Below are 24,446 nucleotides of genomic sequence, written 5' to 3' on the forward strand. Positions count from 1 at the left end.
GCTTCTTCAGTGCCCATACCACAGCGAATGCTTCTCTTTCAATGGCACTCCACCTCTGTTCATGTGGAAGTGACCTCCGTCTAATGAAGGCTACTGGTTGGTCTAGGCCCTCCTCATTCAGCTGTGCTAAGACTGTCCCTATGCCATGCTCTGAGACATCTGTCTGCACTATGAACTCCTTGGATTATTCAGGGGCTCTGAGCACAGATGGAGTGCACATGGCTTCCTTGAGGGAATCACATGCTTTCTGACATGCCTCTGTCCAGTTCACCAATCTGGACTGCTTCTTAGAAGTCAGCTCAGTAAAGGAGGCAACAATGGTGCCATATCCCTTAACAAATATGTAAGAGCCAGTGAGGCCTAGGAAGTCTCTCACTTCAGTTTGTGTTTTAGCTGACTGCCAGGCCATGATTGTTTCAATCTTGGCCTGGAGGGCTGCAGCTTGCCACCACCTACCATGTGTTCCAAATACACCACGGAACTGTGCCCACTCTGGCACTTGCTGGCCTTGATTGTCAGTCCTGCCTCTTGCAGGGCCCAAAGCACCTCTTTGAGGAGATACAGGAGTTCCTCCCAGTTGGCACAATAGTCTGTGATGTCATCTAAGTAGGCAGCACAGAAAGCCTGCATGCCAGCCACAACCAACCACTGGACGGTAGCAGGGGCATTCTTCAAACCGAAGGGCATCACCCGTAATTGGTAATGTACCTCAGGGGTTAACAACAATGACCTCTCTTTTGCTCCTTCAGTCAAGGCAATCTACCCTGATGCTAAATCAAAAGTATGGAGGAATTTGGCTGCGCATAGCCTGTCAATGAGCTCATCAGCTTTGGGGATGGGGTGGGCGTCAGTCTTGGTGATGGAACTGGGGCCTCTGTAGTCCACGGTTCTGGTTTGGGGCCGTGTGGGCAGCCTTTGTACAAATACCACTCGGCTGGACCAGGGACTGTCAGAGGGTTCAAGGACCCCTAAAGCTAGCACCTTGGTGAACTCCTCCTTGATACTGGCTCTCACCCTGTCTGACAACCTGTGAATTTTGTTCTTTAAAGAGACTGTCTCCTGTGTCAGTGTCATGGCCACACAGATGTGTGAGTCCAGGGGTGAGTGAGAAGAGTGAGGCAAACTGTCCAAGAAACGGGTGACAGTCACCTCGCTGCTCCGGGGTCAGGGAGTCAGTGAGTCAGATTGGTTGACACCCTCCACTCACCCATCGTTCTCTTGTGCACAGAGGAGTTCAGGGAGAGATTCAGGGGCATATTTATACTCCATTTGCGCCGAATTTGCGTCGTTTTTTTTCGACGCAAATTCGACGCAAAACTAACGCCATATTTATACTTTGGCGTTAGACGCGTCTAGCGCCAAAGTGCACGGAGTTAGCGTCATTTTTTGGCGTGAACCCCTTCCTTGCGTTAATGAGATGCAAGGGAGGCGTTCCCGTCTAAAAAAATGACTCCGAGGCATGTGCGTGGTATTTATACTCCCGGGCAAAAATCACGCCCGGGAGTGGGCGGGGCAAAAAAACCCACATTTGCGCCTCTTTTTAACGCCTGGGTCAGGGCAGGCGTTAAGGGACCTGTTGGCTCAAAATGAGCCCACAGCTGCCCTCCCCTGCACCCAGGGACCCCCCCTGCCACCCTTGCCCACCCCAGGGGGACACCCAAGGATGGAGGGACCCATCCCAGGGACATTAAGGTAAGTTCAGGTAAGTATATTTTTATAATTAATTTTTTATTTTTTGTGGCATAGGGGGGCCTGATTTGTGCCCCCCTACATGCCACTATGCCCAATTACCATGCCCAGGGGACATAAGTCCCCTGGGCATGGCCATTGGGCAAGGGGGCATGACTCCTGTCTTTACTAAGACAGGAGTCATGTTAATGGGGGCTGGGCGTCGTAAAAAAATGGCGCAAATCGGGTTAAGACGATTTTTTTGCCTCAACCTGACTTGCCCCATTTTAAGACGCCCATACGCCATTTTCCCCCTACGCCGGCGCTGACTGGTGTACGTGGTTTTTTTTCACGCACACCAGGCAGCGCCGGTTTGCTAGCGCCGGCTAACGCCATTCAATAAATACGGCGCCCGCATGGCGCTTCAGAATGGCTTTAGCCGGCGCTAATTTTTTTGACGCTAAACTGCGTTAGCGCAGATTAGCGTGAAAAAGTATAAATACGGGCCTCACTCTCCTCCTCCACACCCTCATCGGTCACAAGGCGCATGCTCACTTTGGACTTCTTAAAGTGAGGCTTGAGTCAGTTCACATGGAGCACCCTTAGTGGGTTCCTGTGGGTCGGGAGGTCCACTAGGTGGCCTTCACCTTATGATCCTTTATTTTGTATGAGCCAGTCCAACGGTTCTGGAGAGATCTGGGCTCTACCTGCTCCATGACCCATACTTTTTAGCCAGGCTGGAACTCTACCAAATTGGCCTTCTGGTCAAACCAGTGTTTCATTACCTCCTGTCTGGGTGTCAAAGACAGAAAGTGGGATCAGCGGAGGTCCTATCTTTTTCCCTGACTTCCCACTGGCCTGTCAGGTGAAAGGACGTGCAGAATGTATCTGAGGCTGTCTTCATTTGGGGCCAATAAAAGTGGACAGCAATTTTGGTGAAGGGCTTGTCTTGCCCTAAATGTCCTGCCAGGTGTATGTCCTGCCAGGGGTATGTCGTGAGCCAGACCCAGTAGGACGGCCTGGTAACACTGGGGTGACACTGGGGGACCACCTTATCTTCTCTGCCAGCACCTGGAACCTTAGGCTCGCTGTAGGGGAGATCATTCCCTCAGTAGATTAGGTGATACCTGCTGTATGGGTTGAGGCCGGTCACCTCAGGCCCTCAAAATTGGGACACTCTTTCCGTGCTTTTCATATCTCCTCCCTGGTGGGCCCATCCTCAACTTGGCAGCCAGCAAGCTCAGGTAAGTCACCTAGGGAAGCAGTACCCTCCCTGGTTGGCGCAGAGGCCTCCTCCTCAGGGACCCTGTCAGCCTCCACCAAAGGAACTTCAGGGACTGGTTTCCCATGCCCCTTGCTCCTCTCCTTGGCAGTTGTCTGGCTATTTTTCCAGGCTTCAGATGCCCATACAGACCAACATAGGCAATTCTATCATCTCAGTGAGACCTGAGCTCTACCTCCCTCCAGATAGTGTGCTCCAGGTCATTGCCTAACAGACAATCTACAGGCATGAGAGGGCTCACAGCGACTTTCGGAGTACCAGAGTCCCACCACTCAACAGGAACCAGAGCCACCGGTAGATGGCTATCACAATTGGCAGTGACTAAGACTTGGTGGAATGTTCGGTAGGCCCTGCTTTACTGACACCAGCTGACACTTGACAGTTGTCATGCTGGCTCCTGTGTCATGCAGAGCCTCTACCTGTTGCCATTTAATGGTGACCCATTGCCTATACTTGGAAGTATTGGCAGGCATGTGGGCTTTTGCCACCATATCTGCATCCTCCAGGGACACTAGGGTTACCTCTGTTTGTTCCTCAAAACTATCTGGGACTATCTGCTCCCCTAGCACTACACTGGTCAACCCAGGTGTCTGCCGACCAGTAGGGGGCTGTGCCCTCTTTGGACATTTGGAATTGCCCTTAGAGTGACTATACTTGTAGCACTCTGCACATTGGGGTACCAATCTCCCTGTCTGATGATCAAAGAACCCTTTCTTTTTAGAATCAGTCTGGGGCTGGTTATCACAATTCCTTTTGAAATTATTTTGGGGGCCTTTACAGAACTCCTTATTTTTAAGTTTTTCTCCCCCCACTTTCTCCTGGGTGTCCCCCAGATACTTTTTGGACACTGTAGCTAGCTTAGAGGTCTGCCTCGTCAGCAAGATCAGTCAGCTTACTGTCAACTAGGTGCTGGTGCAACTCTGTAAAGCAAATACTGAGCATGTGCTCTCTCAGGATTAAATTGTACAACCCAACATAATCACTGACTTTGCTTCCCCACACCCAGCCCTTCAGTCTCAAACAAGCACAGGCAGACAAAGAGATGCAGGACAGTTTTCAGAGTGTTTATTGAAAAGACTTCAATCTATGATAAAATATATGAGCTGCGGTTATCAGGATGATTAGACATAGCACAATAAAAATGGTTACCATAAGAGAAAAGCAGATAAACAATCCCAGCGTAATGGAAAAAGCATATTCTACAAACCCCTACGACTACCTACCTACTCTTCTAGTGAGAGCAGTGGTAGCCCTTCTCTGCCTGTACTAGTCCGCGGAAGGAATCCACCCCCATACCTGAGAAGCAGGGGCCTGCCCGCCGCCTCCTCAGCTGGCTGCAGAGACAGGACTGAGGTCATAAAAAATGCAATGAAGTGGCACACAGCAAAAGATGGCTCCTCTGGCTGGAATTACCTCTCTAACCTTCTTTGGCCTGCACGAAATTTTTATAACTTTTTAATAACAAAACGTGTTGTTTTCTGAGAAACAGGCCTGATGTGATCATGTGCCTAAGTGTCAAGATTGGCTGCGTACTCTTGTGGAGGCAATACCATGGTCATCATGTACAGCCTTGGGCAGAGGTACACATCAAATATCATGCAAGGGCAATGATAGCAACACTTTCATGGAAAAGTAGTTGATTAGAAAAATAAAACATCCCAGCTAAAAGCCAGTTATGCTCAAATGAATTAAAATGAATAAATGAAATGAAGCATGTAGCTAGGCAAAAGACACAGATCGCAGGCCGAAGCTAAAATATGTGTGCCCAAGCAAAGCTCTGAAATGGACCCACGACAGCTGCGTGGTGGTGAAGATGATCCATGATAGAGAGAACCCAAAATACTGACAGGTAAGTCTAGATTTTCTATGCCTAGTTCCATATGTACGTGCTTATCCTCCACATATCTTCAAGGTACGTAGATGTGGAGTTAGGAATAGTAAATCTATCCTTCCGATTATGATTCGTACATTTTGATATTTTGTCCCTCAATATCCTGCCCTCAATATTCTTGTATCACAATATTCTGAGGGTCTATATTTAGTAATACACCATATTGTATTGGTGAACGTCCTCTGATCAAGGATGGGCTATGAGAACACTCTGTATCTGGTGGTTCAGCAAAACATAGGTGGCTTCCAAATGATTCACAATGCTGCAGTCAATATCATTTGTGGTCTGAGGCTTTCAACTGGATCATAGGCGTTCACTGTTTGCTCATGAAAAATATACAGGCCTAGATTTGGGAGGGCCTAGTGCCTCCTTGCACCACATTAGCGTTATATTTTTAAATACATTTAAGTGGCCCAATAAGGCCAAAATCACTGCACCAGATTTAAAAGGTGCAAAATGCATTCATGAACCACCCAAACACCACAATCAGCTGTGAATACTGTCCAGTGTGTGCTTCCTAAATTGGTTTGAGTCAAACAGTCAATCAATCAAGAGTTATTTGTAGAACGCTGCTTATCACCCGAGTGGGTATCCAGGTGCTTGCTGCCAATGATATTTGAAAAGCCAGGTCTTGAGTCCCTTTCTGAAGTTGGTTATTGATGGTGGTGAGGGAGGGCCTTCTAGGCTTTGGCAGCAAGGTGAGAGAAGGAGAGTCTTCCCAAGCAGCATCGTTGAATGCGTGGGATTGAGGCAATGGTGTGGTGCGCGGAGTGAAGGTTCCTGCGAGGTTGATGGAAGTGTAGGCAGTGGAGGGCCTTGTAGGCGTGGGTTAAGAGTTTGAAGTTATATCTTTCCAGGATCAGGAGCTAGTGGAGGTCCCTCAGGTGCTGGGTGATGTGAGTTCTCTTGGGTAGGTTGAGGATCAACCTAGTGGCTCGTTCTGGATCATGTGGAATCTTCGCATGAGTTTGGTGGTGGTGCCTGCCTAGAGTGAATTGCCGTAGTCTGGTCAGATAGTGATGAGGGCCTGGGTCACTGTCTTTCTGGTGCAGACGAGGAGCTTTTTCACGACTTTGCAGAGCATGTAGTGTGTGCGAGCAGGCTGAGGAGATGGTGTTGACCGGACTTCTCATGGACAGCTCACTGTTGAGGACGATGCTTAGGTTGCATGCGTGGTCATTAAGAGTGGGGGTGGGTCCGAGTTCCCATGGTCACCAAGAGCCGGTCCAGAGGGACTAGTGTCTGCCGAAGATCAGAACTTGTGTTGTCCGTGTTGAGATTCTAGCAGTTGACCCTCATCCAGGTAGATAAATTCTTAATGCAGTTGTGGAAGTTGTTTTTTGCTCTGGTGGGGTCTGCTGAAAGCGAGAGGACAAGTTAAGCGTCATCGGTGTATGAGATGATATTGATGTTGTGTGATCTAACTATGTCTGCAAGAGGTGCCATGTAGATACTGAAGAGGGCTGAGCTGAGGGATGAGCCTTGCAGTACACCGCAGATGGTGGGCTTGGTTTGAGAGGTGAAGTGGGGGAGGAAGATTCTCTGGGTGCGCCCTGTGAGGAAGGACGCCATCAATCTGAGTATGTCACCTGTGCTTCCTATCTTGCGTAATCGGTCGATGAGTCTGTGGTGTGAGAGGGTGTTGTAGGCTGCGGAAAGTACCAGCAGGATCAGAAGGGCTGATTCTCCTCTGTCAAATCATCTGCGAATGTCATCTGTTGTGGTGACAAGGGCTGTCTTGGTGCTGTGGTTGGCTCTGGAGCCTGATTGGGATGGGTCCAGTATGCTGTTTCTGTCCAGGTGCTCTGTGAGTTGGAGGTTGATGACCTTTTCCACGGTTTTGGCAGGAAAAGGGAGCAGAGATATTGGGCGGTAGTTGTAGAGTGTGCTGGGATCTGCAGAGGGTTTCTTGAAGAGGGGTCTGATCTTGGTGTGTTTCCAGGCTTCAGGGAAGGTGGCTGTAGCTAGAAAAGGCATTAAGGATTGTGGCGAGTTGGTGGCTGATCTTGCCCCTTCTGAGGTTGAAAAGTCGGTGGGGGGCAGGGGTCGGTTGGTGCTTCGGAGTGGATGGGGTTCATGAGAGAAGTTGTGTTCGTGTGGTGGGTTGCTTCCAGGTGGTGAGGGAGTGGGTGGCGGTGGTGGTCATTGGAATGAGGAGGAGGTCAGAGGGTTGGGGATCGAAGTTTTTATAGACGGTGTGAATGTAGCTGTGGAATTGGTTGACTAGGGCGATAACGAGTTCTTGCGAGAAGGGGATGGATTTTTCAGTGGCCAACGGGCACATAAACTCTCTGATGATGGAGAAGAGTACCTTAGTTTGGTTAGCACTGTTTCGAGGTGGCGGGTTAGGGCCTCCTTTTTAATGGTTTTGATTAGGCGGTGGTAGTTGTTTATGGCAGTTGTGAAGGCATCTCACTCGGTGAGGTCCTTGCTTGTGTGCCATCTTCTTTCCAGGTGTTTACCCCTGTGTTTGGCTGCCCTGAGTTCTGAGGTGTACCAGCTGGCATGTTTGATGGGTCCGTTCGGTTTGGGTGGTTTTGTTGCAGCAACTTTGTTCACGGTATGTGTGATCCAGCTGTTGAAATTCTGTACTGCCTGATTAAGGCTGTTGGTGACATTTGGTTGTGTTGTGCTGTTGGTGTTGGTCCAGTGTTGCTGGGTAATCTTGGTCCAGCTGCAAAAGGGGGCACTGGTATGGTTGAGGTGGTGTGGGGGGACCAGAGAAGGTGAAGTGAACTATGAAGTCGTCAAACCAGGTGAAATCTGAGGTGTGGCTGTATCTTATTCTGTTGCTGGATGTGAAAATGGGTTCCAGCATGTGTCCGGCTTTGTGAATGGGGTCTGAAACCAGCTGCTTGAGGCTGATGTTGTCTAGTCTTTCTAGGAGATCGGCGGAGTTGGGGTCGGAGGAGTCGTCCAGGTGAAAGTTGAGGTCTACCAAGAAGATGTAGTGTTCGGATTCAATGATGAGTGGCGAGATGAATTCTGTGATGGCATCGCCGAGGCCAGCTTTGGGTCCAGGTGGCCTGTACGCGAGGGTGCCTTTCATGGTGGTATTTTCGCCCATGCAGATCTGGAAATTCATGTGTGGTGTTGCCATTTGTGGTGGTGCAGTTAATTGATTCTTTGTGTATGATTGCAATGTTGCCCCCCGTCTGTTGGTGTGGGTTAGGTGTTTCAGTTGATATCCGGTGGGTGTTCCCATGGAGATGTCAGGGGCTGATGTTGGGGGTAAGCCAGAACTCTGTAATGACGGTTATGTAGGGGCGAGGTTGGAGATGAATTCCCCAAGTTCAGCATGCACGCCTACAGAAAGATATGGCGCTGAGAAGGAGGCATGTTATTTGTTCCAGGGGGGACCCAGTCGGTGGGGGTGACCTGGCTGTGATGATGGTTTGTCCTGGGGTGGAGGAGTAGCAGCAGTGAGTGCAGGTGAAAGATACATCTAGGGTTCAGGGCCTGGAGCTCTGTGGAGGAGTATCTGTGAAAGTGCGAAGGGACAGGGTTCCTGGCACTAGGTGTGGTCCAGGCACAGAGGGGTACAGAAAGGCTTGTCTTTGGAGCACCTTTGGCATGCCAGTGGTAAGTCTGCTGAGTACGCCCACTGCGCTATTGCGCAGCGGCCTCCATTAGTAGTCCTGTGAGGTGGGAAGGGCTGAGAGGGAGGCAGGACGGCAGTGGGCGTGAGCATAACAAACAGAACAAAAGTCAAACTACTAAACAGAAAATGACTGGAAAATCAAACCGCTAAACAAAGAAAAGAGGGAAAATCACATCAATAAACAATAATGTCAAGAGAAACAGAAACAGACTACAGAAGCTAAATTTACCAATTACTAAACTGTAATAACAAAAGAAGAATGCTTATTGGTGCCAAATACCAGAAGCCGTGGAGTGGGTGGACCGTGGGGACTTAACCGCCGGCCTTGGGGGCTGAGAGCTAGTCAGCAGCCTTGAGGTGCTGGGCAGCAGGAGCGGGGGGAGTGACATGAAGACAAGAGTCAACGAGTATGGGGTTGGGTGTGTTGAGTTTATGCGTTTTATCACTAAGGGCCATATGTACAAAACACTTTTTCCCATAGACACAGAATGGGTAAAACCCCTTGATACATCTGGCCCTAAGTTCTCAAGTTCGCTGAAAATACACTTGTAAGCACAAGCACTGTTCATAAGGTTGCTTTTACAGGTAGATCGATCAGTTGTGCTTGGATGTTTTTCTTTGTAACTCTTTTTCACAAACAGAAACAAACGTTTCTTTTCTTTTACAGGAAGTTAGGGAGGCCGCTCGTTTGTGCATCTGGCCCCAAGCTATGGAACTCCTTGCCGAGCAGACTGTGCCAAATGGATACAGAACCCACTTTTGGAAAATCTGTGAAAACCTGGCTGTTCATGAACTAGCCGTTCTCCTGACCCGGATGCAGAAACGATGTGGGTTATGTTGGTTTTTCTAAGCACTGGGAAGCCTTCGGGTAGCCATGTGCTCTACAAATCCAACAGAATAAACTAGTTCTCAGTGTGCTTGTCTCAAAAGTGTTTCTTGACAGAGCATGTTTTTTGCTATGTGTAGAGAAATGTGCAATCGCAGGGCATAGATACTTTTGTAATTCTACAAATATCTGTGTTTTTCTTCTTTCCTGCTTGTTGAGTTTTCTAACTTTTACTTTTTACCATTTCATATATTAATGTCCTACATAATTGTAATTCTATCATTTCCTGTAATTCATTGTTCTCACAATAACTACTGCATTTTGCTTCTATCTACGTCCACAGCTGGGTCAGTAATATTGTTAATATTCTGATGTTCTTTACAAATTTGCTGCATCGTAAGATTATTCCTGAGTGTGTTAAATTAGGTATGTTTTTGCTTGTGGCACTGCAGTATTGCCAGTTGGCAAGAGCTCTTCACACATCCACTACACTTTATTGGCTTTTCCCCTCTGTGTGTTCGCTGAGGACTCCTTCACTTGAAGACTCACTAAAGCTACTTATACAATAATTGAAACAGTATGGTTTCTTCCCTGTGTGTGTTTGCTGATGTCTTTGGAGTTCCAATAACTTAAAAAAGTTCTTTATACATTTACTGCATTTGAATGTTTTTCCTCAGTGTGTGTTCGCTGATGGGCTTGGAGGTATGATAACCGGCTAAAGCTCTTCACACATTCACTACATTTGAACGGCTTTTCCCCTGTGAGTGTTTGCTGATGATTCCTTAATGTCGAAGAGTCACTAAAACTACTTCCACATTCACTGCAATCATATGGCTTTTCTCCTGTGTGTGTTCGCTGATGTACTTGGAGATGTGATAACCGGCTAAAGCTCTTCACACATTCACTGCAGCTGAAAGGCTTTTCCCCTGTGTGTGTTCGCTGATGAATCCTTAATGTCGACCGGCGACTAAAACTACTTTCACATGTATTGCAGTGGTACGGTTTTCCCCCTGTGTGTGTACGCTGATGACTCTGTAGGTGTGATAACTGGCTGAAGCTCTTCACACATTCACTGCAGCTGAAAGGCTTTTCCCCTGTGTGCGTTCGCTGATGAAACCTTAATGATGACCGTTGACTAAAACTACTTTCACATGTATTGCAGTGGTATGGTTTTTCCCCTGTGTGTGTTCGCTGATGACTCTGTAGGTGTGATAACTGGCTAAAGCTCTTCACACATTCACTGCACTTGAAAAGTTTTTCCCCTGTATGTGTTCGCTGATGAGTCCTTAATGTCGAAGAGTCACTTTCACATTCACTGCAATGGTATTGTTTTTCCCCAGTGTGTGTTCGCTTATGCTGCTTTAGGTTTGATAATAAACTGAAGCTCTTCCAACATTCACTGCAATTGTACGGTTTTTCCCCTGTGTGCGTTCGCTGATGATTGCGCAGGGCTGAAGATTTACTAAAGCTACTTCCACATTCACTGCAATGGTAAGGTTTTTCCCCTGTGTGCATTCGCTGGTGTTGTTTTAGGCTTGGTAAAGAACTATAGCTCTTGACACATTCGCTACATTTTAACGTTTTTCCCCTGTGTGTTCGCTGATGATTCATTAGTGTTGACGGATGACTGAAACTCCTTTCACATTTATTTGCAGTGGTATGGTTTTTCCCCAGTGTGTGTTCGCAGATGAAATTGTAGAGATGATAGTCGACTAAAGCTCTTTGCACATTCAGTGCATGTGAATGGTTTTTCACCTGTGTGCGTTTGCCGATGGTGCTTTGGTAATGATGACAAACTAAAGCTCTTGCTGCGTGTGTCCGATACTTCTTTCTTGGTTTGTGTCTCCGGATTGGGTATATATTTGTTTTCATCCCATGTCTGGGCTTCCTGACCAGCCAACATGGTTGATTAAGTAATTGTTATTCTCACATTCCCTGTGTGAGTGTGGTATTTGGGACGCTTGGTTTCTGATTTAATAATTAAGGTCAATTGTCGATTGTGCCTTTTGATTGGATAATGGTTTTACACAACGGCAGGTAAAGATACATCCCCTTCTGGTTGGTGCAAACTGGAACAGCCCTCTGTATTTTGGATTACAGAACCCCTCTTTCCTTTACACTTCAGTTATCTGGCTCCACTCTGTTGTGCTTTCCTCTCGTTGCTGTGGTTTGGCCCGAAACAGTGTGCAATACACTTACAGCACTGAAAGATGGTTTGTTATCATTTTAGGGAGCAGAGCACTTCTGTAACCACATCATACCGATCCCAAGATCAAAGCTGGTGATGGACACTTGTTTAAAAAGGAGGTGGTTCGTCAGTGTTGTTAACCTAATTTCATTTCTTAGTCTTGTAGAGCGGAGGCCCACAGCGGAGACTCTTACAGTCACTGAATTGGCCTTGACTGCTTCTTCATGGATCCCTCACTTTATGTTCAGGTTCGCCTGTCCCTGGCTCCACTGATGTTTTCTTGTATAATGAAGCTCCTAATTTCTGCCCATTTCTGCCCATGTTTTGCAGGTTTACAGTGCTATCTTCATTACTCATAATTATTCTGTGCCTCCAAGGTTTGTTTCCTGTTGGATGTAAAGAGATTTAAAATCACTAAAAGGACCCATAATGGAATGTGAATACACAATATTTAACTGGTTGTCAAACATCTCTTCTTTGACATCTTTGAAACTTACCAGGGATATTTCACCATACACAGATATTTAACTAAGTGTTGTGTTGATCACGTCACATCCTATTTACTTCTGAAATGGGGGTGATTTATCAGTGTCCACAGTGTAACATAGTAAAGAACTGGTGCTTGCGTAGTACCCAGATACTAGTTACAGCTTTAGCAATAACAGGTCATGGAAAGAGAGACGCACTTCATTAACCAAGAAGCTCTTCGCAGACTGGTGCATAAGGACTTGTTACTGTAATTCATCAACACTGTTTTTTTAATTGATTTATGTTCTCTTTTGCGTCATGTACAAACTAATTAATAACTCAAAACATGCTTTATTGAGTAATACTTTCAAATGCAAGGTGCATGTGCACCAATTAAATGGAGGCAAACACATTGTGAAAGAACTGCATGCTACAAGGCAAAGTGCACATTGACCCACCCATGGACGGTTTGTGTGTGCTAGAAACACAGTGGAACCCACCCGTGAGCTAGTTATAAAGAGACAGAGCAGTGCATTAGCAAACCCTTCACTAAACATCGCATGAGTCCGGTTCCCTAACAGCTGCTGTTCCTTCTCTTTTAGAAATTATATGACAAAGGTAACTTTTCAGGGAGTATATAACAAAGGTAGCTCTTCAGAAAGTAAATAGCGAAGGTAACTCCATTAACACACTTCTTCACAATGCATTGCTCTTCACATTGGATCAGGATCAGCAACTCCTGTCTTACCTGGCTATTTGTTGAGTTATATTTGCCACTTTCCACAGAACTCCTGTGGTTGATTCAAGCATTTCTGGTTTCTTCAAACCTGGAAGATTAGAGCATTATTGTGATCTGAGGTCTATTTTCTATATAATATTCATTCATCTCTCTAAAGCTAGTGCAGCTTACATGGCCTAGTTCTGGCCCTCACAAGAGATTCTTTACTTCTTCCTAAAGTAGACAGTGTGGGGATCCTGATGCATTTCAAGCTGTAGCTCCTTCCAGGGCTTTTTTGTAAGAGAGAATGAGGGGTTTAATTATAATGCCATTGCCTTAACATTATGCATGCAGATGGTGGAGTTTTTTTAATAATTAGAATTTAATGCTTAATTCAGATGTGCTTAAGTTGACATGCGTAGGCCCTAGACAGCCTCCACTGACATCATTTCACATTTACTGAAAGAAATGTGCACTTTTATTTTACATGAACAGACCTTTCCATGTGCATATTGTAGGATGCTGGCCTGGCTTATAGTGGTTACCAGGTTGTACGTGCACCTTGTGCCAAGTCCAGTTATCCTTTATTAGTAGATTAGTAGTGTTCTAACAGCTCAGGCTGATAGAGGTAGCTATAGCAGAGCAGCTTAGGCTGAGCTAGGAGACATGCAAAGCTCCTACTGTACCACTTAAATCATATAGCACTATGTCATAAGAAACACAATACTCAGAGTTACTCAAAATACAGGTACTTTATTTTAGTGACAATATGCCAAAAGTATCTTAGAGGATATGCACTCCCTTAGTAGGTAAGTAAAATACACAAAATATACACACAAACCAAAATCAGGTAAGTAAACAGTTAGAAAAGTAGTGCAAACACTGTAGAATACAATAGGAAGCAATAGGCCTAGGGGCAACACAAACCATATACTAAGAAAGTGGAATGGGAACCACTTAGGGACCCCAGGCCTAGTGTAGTGTGTAGAGGGTCGCTGGGAGTGTAAGTAAACACTAAGGGTGTCCAAGATACCCCACCCCAAGACTCTGAAAAGTAGGAGTAAAGTTACCCTACTACCCCAGAAAGACAGTAAAGTCGAGATAGGGGATTCTGCAAAGGCAACAACTGCCTGCAAAGCACTGAAGACAGATTCCTGGACCTGAGGACCTGTAAAGGAAGGGGACCAAGTCCAAGAGTCACAAAAGTGTCTGGGGGGGCAGGAGCCCACTAAACCCCGGATGAAGGTGCAAAAGGGCTGCCTCTGGGTGGGTGGAAGAAGCCGAAGATTCTTCAACAACGAAAGGTGCCAGAAACTTCTCCTTTGGTCAGAAGATGTCTCCTTTGGTCAGAAGATGTCCCTTAGTGTGTTGGAGGATGCAGAGTTGTTTCCACGCAAAAAGACTGCAAAAAAGCCTTGCTAGCTGCAAGAGTCGCGGTTGAAGCTAATGGGTGCTGCCTGAGCACAGGAAGTACCAGGAGGTTGCCACTTGGATGAGGATACAGAGGGGGCTCTCAGCAACACAGAGAGCCCACGCAGAAGCAGGCAGCACACGCAGAAGCATTTGAACAGGCGTTCAAGAAATCTGAGCATGGCGGTTGTCTCAGCACTACAAAGGAGGGTCCCACGAAGCCGAAGATCAACTCAGCGAGTTGGGCGATGCAGGATGGAGTGCTGGGGACCTGGGCTGTGCTGTGCATGAAGGAATCCTTGCAAGAGTGCACAGAAGCCCTAGCAGCTGCAGTTCACGCAGTACACAGGATTACTGTCTGGCGTGGGGAGGCAAGGACTTACCTCCACCAAATTTGGACAGAAGGACCACTGGACTGTCGGGGTCACTTGGATCCAGCTCCTGTGTTCCAGGAACCACGCTCGTCAAGATGAGAGGGGACCCAGAGGACCGGTGAAGCAGAAGTTGGGTGCCTGCGTTAGCAGGGGGAAGACTCCGTCAACCCACAGGAGATTTCTTCTTGGCTTACAGTGCAGGGTGAAGGCAGACAGCCCCAAGAGCATGCAGCACCAGGAAACAGTTGAGAAAGCCGTCAGGATGAGGTGCTACAATGTCGCTGGCAGTCTTCTTGCTACTTTGTTGCAGTTTTGCAGGGGTCCTGGAGCAGTCAGCGGTCGATCCTTGGCAGAAGTCAAAGAGAGAGATGAAGAGGAACTCTGATGAATTCTTGCAGGTCGTTATCTGAAGAGAAGCCCACAGGAGAGACCCTAAATAGCCCTCAGAGGAGGATTGGATACCAAGAGAGGTAAACATCTATCAGGAGGGGTCTCTGACGTCACCTGCTGGCACTGGCCACTCAGAGGTCTCCACTGTGCCCTCACATCTCTGCATTCAAGATGGCAGAGGTCTGGGACACACTGGAGGAGTTCTGGGCACCACCCCTGGGGAGGTGCTGGACAGAGGAGTGGTCACTTCCCTTTCCTTTGTCCAGTTTCACGCCAGACTAGGGGCTGGTGGATCCCTGAACCGGTGTAGACTAGCTTATGCAAAGAGGGCACCATCTGTGCCCTTCAAAGCATTTCCAGAGGCTACTCCTCCCCAGCCCTTCACACCTATTTCCAAAGGGAGAGGGCGTAACACCCTCCGTCAGAGGAAATTCTTTGTTCTGCCTTTTTGGGACTGGGCTGCCCAGACCCCAGGAGGGCAGAAGCCTGTCTGTGGGTTGGCAGCAGCGGTAGCTGCAGTGAAAACCCCAGAGAGTTGGTTTCGCAGGACCCAGGGTCCATGCTGGAGCTCCGGGGATGCATGGGATTGGCACCCCAATACCAGATTTGGTATGGGGGACAATTCCATGATCTTAGACATGTTACATGGCCATATTCAGAGTTACCATTGTGAAGCTACAAATAGATATTGACCTATATGTAGTACACGCGTGTAATGGTGTCCCTGCACTCACAAAGTCTGGGGAAATTGCCCTGAACTATGTGGGGGCACCTTGGCTAGTGCCAGGGTGCCCTCACACTTAGTAACTTTGCACCTAACCTTCACTAAGTGAGGGCTAGTCATATAGGTGACTTATAAGTTACTTAAGTGCAGTGTAAAATGGCTGTGAAATAACGTCTGTGTTATTTCACTCAGGCTGCAGTGGCAGTCCTGTGTAAGAACTGTCCGAGCTCCCTATGGGTGGCAAAAGAAATGCTGCAGTCCATAGGGATCTCCTGGAACCCCAATACCCTGGGTACCTAAGTACCATATACTAGGGGATTATAAGAGTGTTCTAGTGTGCCAATTAGAATTGGTGAAAATGGTCACTAGCCTTCAGTGACAATTTTAAAGCACAGAGAGCATAAGCACTGAGGTTCTGGTTAGCAGAGCCTCAGTGACACAGTTAGGCACCACACAGGGAACACACATTCAGGCCACAACTATGAGCACTGGGGTCCTAGCTAGCAGGATCCCAGTGAGACAGGCAAAAACAAACTGACACACAAGTAAAAATGGGGGTAACATGCCATTTCCTACACAACAGCCCCTCCCCAAAGTAGGGACAATAAGGCAACCTTGCCCAGATGAGTCTTCATTGTCTAAGCGGAAATATCTGGAGAATCCATCTGCACTGGCGTGGGTACTCCCAGGTCTATGTTACACTGTACAGTCCATTCCCTGTAGGGAGATGGACGACCTCAACAATTTAGGGTTTTCACCTTTCATTTGTTTTAGCCAAAGTAGAGGTTTGTGGTCTGTCTGAACAATGAAGTGAGTGCCAAACAGCCATGGTCTCAACTTTTTCAGTGCCCAGACCACAGCAAAAGCCTCCCTCTCTATGGCAGACCAACGCTTTTCTCTAGGGGTCAACCTCCTGCTGATAAAAGCAACAGGTTGATCCTGGCCCTCAGTATTAAGCTGTGATAGCCCTGCCCCAACCCCCAATTCAGAAGCATCAGTCTAGACTATGAACTGTTTCGAGTAGCAAGGGCTTTTTAGGACAAGTGCAGAGCACATGGCTTGTTTGAGCTCATCAAAAGCTTTTTGACAGCAAGCTGTCCACAATACCTTTTTAGGCATTTTTTTACTAGTGAGATCATTAAGAGGGGCTGCAATGGAGCCATAATTCCCAATAAACCTCCTATAGTACCCTGTGAGGCCTAGGAAGGCTTTCCTTTGGGTCTGAGTTGTAGGGGGAGTCCATTCCATAATGGTTTGGATCTTCCCCTCTAGTGGTGCAATCTGTTCCCCACCTACCAGGTGGCCCAGATAAACCACTTTCCCCTGCCCTATCTGGCATTTTGAAGCCTCGATAGTGAGGCCTGCCTTTTGCAGGGCCTCTAAAACTTTCCACAGGTGGACCAGGTGATCATCCCAGGTGGAGCTAAAGACAGCTATATCATCTAGATATGCTACACTAAAAGCTTCCAACCCTTGCAGGACTGTGTTCACCAACCTTTGAAAAGTGCCAGGTGCATTCTTCAGACCAAATGGCATTACAGTGAATTTATAGTGCCCTCCAAAGGTTGAAAATCCAGTTTTAGGTTTAGCATCTTCTGATCATTTAATCTTTCAATACCCTGAAGTTAAATCAAAAGTGATAGATACTTGACAGAAGCCAATGTATCCATTAGCTCATCTGCCCTGGGTATAGGGTGAGCATCTGTCTTGGTTACTTGGTTGAGCCCTCTATAGTCAACACAAAACCTCATCTCTCTTTTACCATCTTTACTGTGAGGTTTTGGGACAAGCACCACTGGGCTAGCCCATGGGCTTTCTGAAGACTCAATCACTCCTAAGTCTAACATTTTCTGTACCTCTTGTTTTATGCAGTCCCTGACATGGTCAGGCTGCCTATAAATCTTACTTTTGACAGGTAAACTGTCTCCAGTATTGATTGTGTGCTCACACCAAGTAGTGGTACCTGGTATCAGTGAGAAGAGTTCAGAAAACTGACTTAAGAGATTTACACAGTTGTCCTTCTGCTCAGCAGTAAGGCAATCTGCAAGTACTACTCCCTCCACTAAGCCATCAGCTTCAGTGGTGGAGAAGAGATCAGGGAGAGGGTCACTCTCTTCTTCCTGTCCCTCATCAGTTGCCATGAGCAGGGTGAGATCAGCCCTGTCATAGTAGGGTTTTAGGCGGTTGACATGGAGCACCCTAAGGGGACTCCTGGCAGTGCCCAAGTCTACCAAGTAGGTAACCTCACCCTTTTTCTCAACAATGAGATGGGGTCCACTCCATTTGTCCTAGAGTGCTCTTGGGGACACAGGCTCCAATACCCACACCTTCTGTCCTGGGTGGTACTGGGTCAGGGCAGCCTTCTGGTCATGCCATTGTTTTTGCAGCTCCTGGCTGGCCTGAAGGTTAATACTGGCCTTTTTCATGTACTTAGCCATTCTTGATCTTAGGCCAAGTACATCGTCCACAATGTCCTGTTTAGGAGCTTTTAAAGGTTGTTCCAACCCTCCTTAACAAGTGCAGGGGACCTTTCACAGGGTGCCCAAAGAGAAGTTCAAAAGGGGCTAAAGCTCACTCCTTTTTGGGGTACCTCCCTGTAAGCAAAAAGGAGGCAAGGTAACAGGACATCCCATCCCCTTCTGAGTTTTTCAGGGAGTCCCATTATCATACCTTTGAGAGTTTTATTAAACCTCTCAACCAGACCATTTTTTTGTGGATGATAAGGGGTAGTGAACTTGTAGGTTACACCACACTCCTTCCACATTGCTTTGAGGTATGCAGACATAAAGTTACTACCTCTGTCTGACACCACTTCCTTAGGGAAACCCACCCTGGAAAAGATTCCCAGGAGGGCCTTTGCCATTGCAGGAGCTGTAGTGGTCCTTAAGGGAATGGCTTCAGGATACCTAGTGGCATGGTGCACTACCACCAGGATAAACCTATTGCATGAAGGTATGAATACAAAATTGCTAGTGGGGTGAAAAGCTGGGGTCTATTTTGACTTCCGGGTTCCAGACGCTAGCTGTAATAATCGCGTACTCGCGTTTCCTGTTGGTCTTGCAATTTCACTGAGCCGAAGACTAGCGTACTCGCCTCTCCGGTTTCTGCGTAGTAGTTTTTGGAGCTTATTTCTGCTCATATTGTCGATACGGTGAGTATCGGGTTGTGGATTCTTGAACAGGATGATTTTTTTGTTGTATGTTAAAAGACCCTCATGTGGGGGTGTTTTTCGGCATTTGAATAGTGTTCACTTACGCTCGATTTTGATTGATATTTGATGGTTGAGGGTGCCCCTAGTTACACGTAATGTTATCAGTAAATAGCTTTTGGGACTTCTTGAGATTGCACTAGATTGAACAATAAAACTACGTTCCCCTGTAACATGATATACAGACTATTCAAAGGAGATTGTTATTCACTTGCTATTGATTTTGTTTGTTTGTTTGCTAGATCTGGAGGCGTAATAAAGGCTACTGTATTGGATATTCACTGATTTATGGACTAATTACCAGCATTGATGGTTCAAAACCGTACATTGGAGTATAGAAATCCTGTGATGATAGGTAACTGTATTGCGAACCTTGTTGACTTAATTCCATTTGAGCATTTCTGAAATAGGAGGTATAATTGGCATTAATATTCTTGTTTCAGATAATCATCACTTACTTTTTGTGTGATATTTCGTGGATTGTGCTTGATGATGGTTGAAGTTGGGTCAACCTTTTGAAAAATTAAGAGGTATGATTTTTTGTAGGTTACTGCATGATAATTGACACAGTGGTGTTTTCCTTCATGGATTGTTGGAGTTGGTTCTAGTACATGTTAGGTGTTGTTTTTCCTTTTAACTATATAATTGGTTTTCTAACTTTCTATACATAAAGTGTGGAGTTAGAGCTAGTGCATGTTGGGAGATTTTTCCTTTTGACTATATATAATCGCCTCTCTAACTTCTTACACATGGATAGTCCATTTGGGATTATCTGGGCACTCATTTCACATTGTTTTTCTCTTTTCTTCTTCTTTTTTCTTTTGATTTAGGGACACGCATTTTAGAGATAATGATATTATACGGTTAAACACTTCGGCCAATTTGTTTTGGACTCAAGTTAGAATGTCCATTAAACATTTTCTTTGTTAACTTTGAGGACCAAGTTGTAGGATTTTGATTTCTAACTTAATTAATTTATTTACAATTTTAGCCCTGAAGAAGTCGTTTGGGATCGATTTGAAGTGTTCCCAAGACGAAACACGTGTTGGCTTGAATTGTACCATTTTGGAGATATGTTTATACCTATGAGGAGCAAATATGTAAAGCATTGAATGGACTTTTTGAATTTGTATTAAAAGTTGATACTCGAATTTGTAGAATTTTCTACGGACCATTTTTTATTAGTGTCTTTAGGTGTGCCACACCATGTAATCCTATTGCATGAAGCTGTTGGAGGGTCAAGGGGGCCAACTATGTCAACCCCTACCCTTTCAAAGGCAGGGATGTGGAATTCCTATCGCCCAACGACCAGGACATCTTGTTTGGGGTCAAGGGCAACAAGTTTTTATGTTCACTTTGTCCTTGCCCAACCCTCTGCAGCACAAACCCTTTGGCTGCCTGTTTACAGAGAGTGGAACTCTCTGCAGTTGAGGTAATGTGTTTCCAAAAGATAATGCTGTTCGAACTTGTATTTATGGTTCATTATTTGAAAACCTTCATTATTAGGGTGAGTGCTGTAAATAAATATTTTAAGGTCACACTTCACTACGGACGTTGGTTCCAGTACAAAAAAAAAAAACGTGTATACACATGTTTGAAAAGTTTAGGCTATGAGGCTAAGTATAATGCTCCCAGAATGCTCTCTGATTAGATGCAAATGAAGTGTCATTTAGTAAAATGTTTTGATGCATGCTAGTATTTCCCAAAAATATTTCTAATGGAAAATCAGTGTAACCATTTTCAACACGATTATGGGAAGTATGAAAATAAACAAACACTGACAAAGCCAACTGATCTGACATATTTTTATAAGTCTTTTAGTTTCATCAATGCGTGTCTTGTTTTGACATGGCTTTTGTAACACTTTATTGTTGTGGGAGCTACCAGGCCCTCAACATTGTAACAAACACTGGCAAAAAAAAACCAAAACGTTTTTGAACTCTAAAAGCACATGTTGCCACCAGTGGCATAACAAAGGCCCCGCAGCCGCCCTCCAGGGGGCCCCTTCAGCACAGCACCTGCCCTGAGTGAGTCTGGAGAGGGGGCTCCTCCATGGTCTTTGCAAAGGGGCACCCTCCAGTTTCGTTACGTCACTGATTGCCACTGTTGTTCCTGACACTGAACAAAACTACTTTGTGTGCCAATATGCTCCTTGTGGAAGAGAAGAATGCGATCACTCACAGTAAAGCCAGCCAAAAGAGAGAGAAATAGAAGTTTAATAAAAACTAAATGTCTCTGTTAACACCAGACCTAATTAAGGACCAAGACCCACATTTAGGTAGTTTTTTGCATGTCGCAAACAGCGACTTTCGCTGTTTGCGACGTGCAAAAAGCACATTGCGATGCACAAACCCAGTTTTGCGATTCGGTAACCTGGTTACCGAATCGCAAAACGGGTTTGCGACTCGCAATTAGGAAAGGGTGTTCCCTTCCTAATTGCGATTTGTAGTGCAATGTAGGATTGTTTTGCGAACGTGGGCGCAAACCAATCGCAGTTTGCACCCATTTCAAATGGGTGCTAACACTTTCACAAAAGGGAAGGGATCCCCATGGGACCCCTTCCCCATTGTGAATGTCACTGTAAACATTTTTTCAGAGCAGGCAGTGGTCCGAACGTTTAATTTTTCGTTTTTGTTATGCATCTCGTTTTCCTTTAAGGAAAACGGGCTGCATTACAAAAAAAAAAAAAAAACTGCTTTATTGAAAAGCAGTCACAGACATGGTGGTCTGCTGTCTCCAGCATGCCACCATCCCTGTGAGGCCGCCATTCGCAAGGGGGTCGCAAATTGCGACCCACCACGTGATTATTCATGAGGTGTGCATTTGCGAAGCCCTTGCGAATCACAGATGGTGTCAGGGACACCATCCTACATTCGGATTTGCGACTCGCAATTTGCGGGTCGCAAATCTGAACCTACCTACATGTGGTCCCAAATTCTTAAAGAAAGTCACAAAAGTGCACCCATGGTATATGTCGTACCCCTATAAAATATTTGTGAACTGTATTTTAGCATGGGTAAATACGCATGTGTAGATTTTCTCATGTGAAAATCTATTGAGCGTTTGCAAGTTCATTTTCCTTCCAGCCACTTTCTTCCCAACCCTGGAAGAAGTTCGAATTCTGCCATTGTCAGGAGTAAATGTCCAACCTTTCTTATTATGGGAAAATATTAGAGAGAAGCTGGTGAAAATCTTTAAAACATGCAGGTTAGTAGGTTTGCAGACTCAAAGGCATTCCAGCCCTGGAACTATTGCTTACTGCTTCCTCCAGCCCCAGTATGCAGATCTGCAGAAAGGTGGAAAAATAAGGAAATTGCTACAGTAGGGATTGAAACTGCAAGTATTCAAGCCCTACTATGGTAGTAGCCCTGGCATAATCAGAGAGGCTATTATCAGAGCTCTTACATAATGAGATTGCTGCCATAATTTGGCGCCACACTACATGGCACTAAAGGGACAAGTAGATCTTTTTACAGGACAAGTAGATTTGAGAAGCAGCCTGTCCCGTGGACAAGTAGATATTTTAATAAATTCCACACCCCTGAAAGGGCACCCCAACCACAGGAAGTGGAATTAACAGGGTCTTTGGTGTGTCACCAGTCTTGCCACTGGCTTGGCAGGTCACACAAGAGGGACAAAACTCTTTAGTGTCCTCTGACATATGAGGCCAGTGAAACAGGGGAACAAGCCTATCCCAAGTTTTGCTCTGGCCCAAATGCCCAGTCAAAGGAATGTCATGTGCAAAGGTAAGAAGAAACTCCCTATATTGCAAAGGGATGACCAATCTCCCGGCAGCTCCAGGTTTAGGGTCCCTTGACTCAGTATACAGGAGGTTGTCTTCCCAATACACCTCATGGCTATCACTGACATCCCCACTCTGCTGTTTGACAGCTTGCTGTCTCAAACCCTCTCATGTGGGACATGTCTGCTGTGCCACACTCAGCTCTTCCCTAGCAGGCCCCCCTGCACCCAAAAGCTCAGCAGTGTCTGCTGCCAACTCCTCTGGTGTAGGTTCTGCACAGGGAGAGGATTCTTCTTCCTCAAAAGGGGAATCTTCTGTAGAGGGAGGGATAGTGGGCAAGGATTTACCCTTAGTACCCCTAGCTTTTGGGAGCACTTGGTCCATTGTTCCAGGATCCAAGTTTCCCTGTCCTTTTTGCTTTTTGGCCTGAGCCCTTGTCAAAGCAAAAATATGCCCAGGAATGCCCAGCCTTGCTGCATGAGCCTCCAACTCCACTTCAGCCCAAGCTGATGTCTCCAAATCACTCCCTAGTATGCAATCTACAGGTAATACTGTGGCTATCACAACTTTCTTTGGACCAGTAACCCACCCCCAGTTGAGATTCACAACAGCCATGGGGTGGCTAAGTGTGTTATTGTGAGCATCAGTCACTTCGTACTGCTGACCAAGTAGGTGCTGATCAGAGTGAACCAGTTTCTCTATAACCATAGTTACACTGGCTCCTGTGTCCCTGTAGGCCTCAACCTCAACACCATTTATTAGGGGAAGTTGCTTGGCTTACCTATATTAAGGGAACAAGCAACCAACGTGGCAAAATCAATGCCACCATCAGAGACTAAAAGAGCCTCTGTGGTCTCCCTAACAAGACCAACCCCAACCACACTGCCAATGGTGAGCCCAGCTACACCCTTGGATTGGCTATTTGTAGTAGACTTCCCACCACCACTGCTATTGCTAGGGGCACTAGATGTTGCAGTTGGGGTTGTGGTAGTGGGAGCCTTGGTGTTTTTCTTTGGGCAAGTGGAATCACTTGCCCAATGGCCCTTTACTTTACATAAATAACACCATGGCTTTTTCTGAGTGTGAGAAGAGGATTTGGACCCACCACCCCCAGAGGATGTTTGTGGGCCTGATGAAGACTCAGAATGTTTTTTATCTTTGTCCCCACCCTTGTCAGAAGACTTACCATCCTTCTTCTTGCCACCCTTGTCACCCCCTGTATGAACTTTTTTGTTCACTCTTGTTCTGGCCCATTTGTCTGCCTTCTTCCCCAATTCTTGGGGAGAGGTCAGATCTGAGTCTACCAAGTACTGGTGCAACAAATCAGACACACAATTGTTCAAAATATGCTCTCTCAGGATTAGATTATACAGGCTTTCATAGTCAGTCACCTTACTGCCATGTAACCAACCCTCCAAGGCCTTCACTGAACAGTCTACAAAGTCTGACCAGTCTTGAGAGGACTCTTTTCTGGTGTCTCTGAACTTAATCCTGTATTATTCAGTGGTTAAGTCAAATCCATCCAAGAGCGCATCCTTCAAAACTTTGTAATTATTAGCATCACTTTCTCTGACAGTAAGGAGCCTATCCCTACCCCTTATTGTGAAAGATAGCCACAAGATAGCAGCCCACTGCCTTTGAGGGACCAACTGTACCATACAAGCCCTCTCAAGTGCAGCAAACCACTTGTTAATGTCATCCCCCTCCTTGTACGGGGGGACTATCTTATGCAGGGTTCTGGAATCTTGCTCTCTAACAGGATTGCTATCACAAATACACTGCTGCTGCCACCATGGGGAACTAACCCCAACCTCTGCCTTTCCCTTTCCACACCCAGAGATTTCCTGTCTAAGGACAGCTGTTGCTGTTTTAGCTTCAGCCTGGCCTCTTCCAACCTCAGCTTTCTGAGTTCCCTTTTGTAAGGAAATGCCTCCTTGGCATGGTTACCCCCTGACT

At 46.2% G+C, this 24,446-nt stretch overlaps 1 pseudogene; it reads right to left on the reverse strand.

Moving 5' to 3' along the window:
- The window catches only part of LOC138286906 (zinc finger protein 658B-like), a 135,141-nt pseudogene extending 122,208 nt beyond the window's left edge, over positions 1 to 12,933 (reverse strand).
- Positions 12,934 to 24,446: the final 11,513 nt, after the last annotated feature.

Source organism: Pleurodeles waltl, chromosome 4_1 (assembly GCF_031143425.1).
Source record: "Pleurodeles waltl isolate 20211129_DDA chromosome 4_1, aPleWal1.hap1.20221129, whole genome shotgun sequence".
NCBI lineage: Eukaryota > Metazoa > Chordata > Amphibia > Caudata > Salamandridae > Pleurodeles > Pleurodeles waltl.